The following is a 5,000-nucleotide window of genomic DNA, read 5'->3' on the forward strand; positions in this document are numbered from 1 at the left end:
GAGCCCCGACGCCAGTGCCTGCGCCGCAGAAAGTGGTCGACCGACAATCACTCCACCCGCACCCGTACGTGCTCCACCCCAACAGCCCACCTCGCAACTCCAGCGGATGAACGGCGGACTCTTCTCGCAGTCGTAAGTTGCAAACCACCCCTATATCGTCCGTTTCATGAAGAGTTTTATCCAAGATGCGAAATTCCCGCTGTCCCCACACATGCTCTAAGTCTGTGCGCGATTGCGTTGCTCACAGTACGGATTCCGATGCCGAGCGATCAGCTAGAAAGCGCCCCAACCATGTCGATCCCCATGGGCGTTGCACTCGCAGTCGCAAAGACTCTGGGCAATGGCTAAAAGCGCTCCGCAATATATTACTCAGACGGGTAATGACGGTCCGAGCGCTCAGTGTCAGGAGAGCTTTCCTGAGCCCTGACCCACAGGCAGGGTGTAGCGTATCCCACCCGCAGACATGTGACGTTGTCACACGACCAGTTGTCACTAATCGACTGATTGCCGATAATCGTATGCCATACACCGGGGAAAGCTGCCGCAAGGGGTAGCTACGTAGTGCAGTCGCACCTCTACTACTGTACAGAGATAGAACACCGCGTGACCGCAACCAGATTAAACTGATACATGGCGCTGATTACTAATAGATGCAGAGCCATCGGAATATAGATGGCATACGACATACAACAGTCCCTATACATGCTGACAGTCTGTGCACACATGCGAACTACACGTCACCCAGACACTCTATCACACACTACTCTCTGGCTGTAACAGACACAGACAAGATATCTAAGCACCAGCATGGAACAACATCCAGTGCATCCTCTCCGCCACATTACACCATTCACACTATGATAACAAAACCAGGAGGTCCACCCCAAAAACAGAATATCTCACTCTTCCAACAACCATCATTACTCAGATAAGCCACAAACACCCACACATGTCCTAGACAGGGGTGCAACCAACACCACCACACTGCCTTGTCTCACAGCATATAAGCAATGGCAGGAATGAAAGACACAGGCCTGCCACTCCCTTGCCACACCCACGCAACCGGCGCACCACCTCCCCTGAGAGAAAGATGCATCCTGACGTGACACATCTCAGGGTGCCTCAGGCGTCCACTTACCATCATCACTATGAACGAACCTCGTCCCCTCCCCCCTCATACACCATCCCTTAACCTAACCTATGTTGCACCTTAACCTAACCTATGTTGCACCTTAACCTAACCTATGTTGCACCTTAACCTAACCTATGTTGCACCTTAACCTAACCTATGTTGCACCTTAACCTAACCTATGTTGCACCTTAACCTAACCTATGTTGCGCCTTAACCTAACCTATGTTGCGCCTTAACCTAACCTATGTTGCGCCTTAACCTAACCTATGTTGCGCCTTAACCTAACCTATGTTGCGCCTTAACCTAACCTATTTGCGCCTTAACCTAACCTATGTTGCGCCTTAACCTAACCTATGTTGCGCCTTAACCTAACCTATGTTGCGCCTTAACCTAACCTATGTTGCGCCTTAACCTAACCTATGTTGCGCCTTAACCTAACCTATGTTGCGCCTTAACCTAACCTAAGTTGGGGCTTAACCTAACCTAAGTTGGGGCTTAACCTAACCTAAGTTGGGGCTTAACCTAACCTAAGTTGGGGCTTAACCTAACCTAAGTTGGGGCTTAACCTAACCTAAGTTGGGGCTTAACCTAACCTAAGTTGGGGCTTAACCTAACCTAAGTTGGGGCTTAACCTAACCTAAGTTGGGGCTTAACCTAACCTAAGTTGGGGCTTAACCTAACCTAAGTTGGGCCCTAACCTAACCTAAGTTGGGCCCTAACCTAACCTAAGTTGGGCCCTAACCTAACCTAAGTTGGGCCCTAACCTAACCTAAGTTGGGCCCTAACCTAACCTAAGTTGGGCCCTAACCTAACCTAAGTTGGGCCCTAACCTAACCTAAGTTGGGCCCTAACCTAACCTAAGTTGGGCCCTAACCTAACCTAAGTTGGGCCCTAACCTAACCTAAGTTGGGCCCTAACCTAACCTAAGTTGGGCCCTAACCTAACCTAAGTTGGGCCCTAACCTAACCTAAGTTGGGCCCTAACCTAACCCACGTTGCGCCCTAACCTAACCCACGTAATTGTTTGTTATATGAATCTAGAAATTCGTGTAGCGTTGCCTAATCGCAACCCTCTCAACATAGTTCGCTGCGCGCACACTCTGGTGTCCTGCGTATTGAATCATGTTACGGTGCCTACCCTCACAACATCTAGCGAGTGTTGCGTACGTTCCACATGGTCCCGCTATCCACTGTAATGTGTACTGCTATAAGACGTATATCGCCCCCCCCCCCCCCCCCCCCTCCCCTGTCGCCTCTAGTTCGTCAGTCAGGAGTTTGCGTGTTCAATGAGCTTCGCAGCTGTGCAATGGCATCGGCATACGTACGCGGGCCACCTTCCACGTGTTCTCTCGTGCATACGTCGCAGCATGTATGTGGACTGATGTGGCGTGTCGTGACTCATAACATCCAGGCATGCAAGACCCATTGAATTCGCAAATGTAGATGGACGTCTACGTTTGCTGCCCAAGTTACGCAAATGAACTGGAAATCCGTTGTTGCGCGGTTGTTCGCGCTGGAGGTGAATCGTTGATATCGACGATCGGTACAGGTATTAACCGGTTGCTTCAGCGACACCCGTCATACCCACAAACGTGAGTGGGCATGTGGGTATGAAGCGATACGCGGCGGTGGCTGGGTGGGACCGTCCCCGGCCGGTGAGGGGGGGGCGCCCGGCGTGCTGGCCGCGCGCTGCGTGGGCGCACGCGCGGCAGCCGGCTGGTGGGGGCGCCCAGTGGCAGGCGCGCCGGCTGACGGACGCGGCAGGCGGCGCATCTGCGTGCCGGCGCACCCAGCGCGCGGCGCCGTGCGGCCAAAGTGGGTCCTCCCGGGCCCGGTGCGAAGCGCGGTGGACATCTGCAGTGTGCTGGTCCGATTGAGGACTGTGTGCGTTGAGGATGCGCCGCCGCCCGGCACTCGGCGCCGCGACGCCGTCTGCTGCTCGGTCGCCCCCGCGGTTCTCGCAGGTGGTTTGTATCGCAGCTGTGCGGATGTGTTGGCGCGTGCGCTGTGCTGGGAGAGTTCGCTTTGGCACCCAAGTGGGGCTCTGCCCCTCTGTGGCGCTGGCGTTGGAGCTGCCCGGTCACTGTTTGTGGCCGCGTGTTGTCTCCCGCCGGCAACACCACGACAGCACGCTCCCGGGCCTCTGTCGGCAGCGGCAAGCTCAGTTGGGAGCACGGGTGGTCGCACTGAAAGCGTCTACTCGCCTATCTCCGGGCGATTGCGCCTCTCTCGAACCCGACCAAGTACTTAGGACGGCGCTGCGCGCCGCCGGGACCTGAGAGGGTTTCGAGGTGTATCGTGCAGGGGAGCCCAGCCTCCTCCTGTTTGCAGAATAATTGAGCGGACGCTTGCGTGTTCGCGCGGGCCTCCGGGACACACTCCCGGGCGGCCGGCTGCTCAGCTCTAGTTGACGCAGCTCCCTGGTTGATCCTGCCAGTAGTCATATGCTTGTCTCAAAGATTAAGCCATGCATGTCTCAGTACAAGCCGCATTAAGGTGAAACCGCGAATGGCTCATTAAATCAGTTATGGTTCCTTAGATCGTACCCACGTTACTTGGATAACTGTGGTAATTCTAGAGCTAATACATGCAAACAGAGTCCCGACCAGAGATGGAAGGGACGCTTTTATTAGATCAAAACCAATCGGTCGGCTCGTCCGGTCCGTTTGCCTTGGTGACTCTGAATAACTTTGGGCTGATCGCACGGTCTTCGTACCGGCGACGCATCTTTCAAATGTCTGCCTTATCAACTGTCGATGGTAGGTTCTGCGCCTACCATGGTTGTAACGGGTAACGGGGAATCAGGGTTCGATTCCGGAGAGGGAGCCTGAGAAACGGCTACCACATCCAAGGAAGGCAGCAGGCGCGCAAATTACCCACTCCCGGCACGGGGAGGTAGTGACGAAAAATAACGATACGGGACTCATCCGAGGCCCCGTAATCGGAATGAGTACACTTTAAATCCTTTAACGAGTATCTATTGGAGGGCAAGTCTGGTGCCAGCAGCCGCGGTAATTCCAGCTCCAATAGCGTATATTAAAGTTGTTGCGGTTAAAAAGCTCGTAGTTGGATTTGTGTCCCACGCTGTTGGTTCACCGCCCGTCGGTGTTTAACTGGCATGTATCGTGGGACGTCCTGCCGGTGGGGCGAGCCGAAGGCGTGCGACCGCCTCGTGCGTGCTCGTGCGTCCCGAGGCGGACCCCGTTGAAATCCTACCAGGGTGCTCTTTATTGAGTGTCTCGGTGGGCCGGCACGTTTACTTTGAACAAATTAGAGTGCTTAAAGCAGGCAAGCCCGCCTGAATACTGTGTGCATGGAATAATGGAATAGGACCTCGGTTCTATTTTGTTGGTTTTCGGAACCCGAGGTAATGATTAATAGGGACAGGCGGGGGCATTCGTATTGCGACGTTAGAGGTGAAATTCTTGGATCGTCGCAAGACGAACAGAAGCGAAAGCATTTGCCAAGTATGTTTTCATTAATCAAGAACGAAAGTTAGAGGTTCGAAGGCGATCAGATACCGCCCTAGTTCTAACCATAAACGATGCCAGCCAGCGATCCGCCGCAGTTCCTCCGATGACTCGGCGGGCAGCCTCCGGGAAACCAAAGCTTTTGGGTTCCGGGGGAAGTATGGTTGCAAAGCTGAAACTTAAAGGAATTGACGGAAGGGCACCACCAGGAGTGGAGCCTGCGGCTTAATTTGACTCAACACGGGAAACCTCACCAGGCCCGGACACCGGAAGGATTGACAGATTGATAGCTCTTTCTTGATTCGGTGGGTGGTGGTGCATGGCCGTTCTTAGTTGGTGGAGCGATTTGTCTGGTTAATTCCGATAACGAACGAGACTCTAGCCTGCTAACTAGTCGCG

General features: G+C 54.0%; 1 non-coding gene across 1 annotated transcript in view; it reads left to right on the top strand.

The window, feature by feature from the left end:
- Positions 1-3,548: 3,548 nt before the first annotated feature.
- Positions 3,549-5,000, top strand: part of LOC126196967 (small subunit ribosomal RNA) — a 1,909-nt gene continuing 457 nt past the window's right edge. The window contains exon 1 of the ribosomal RNA XR_007539384.1: positions 3,549-5,000. This exon is cut by the window's right edge and continues 457 nt beyond it. This is a non-coding gene — a ribosomal RNA (small subunit ribosomal RNA).

This window comes from Schistocerca nitens, chromosome 7 (genome assembly GCF_023898315.1).
Source record: "Schistocerca nitens isolate TAMUIC-IGC-003100 chromosome 7, iqSchNite1.1, whole genome shotgun sequence".
In the NCBI taxonomy this organism is placed as follows: domain Eukaryota; kingdom Metazoa; phylum Arthropoda; class Insecta; order Orthoptera; family Acrididae; genus Schistocerca; species Schistocerca nitens.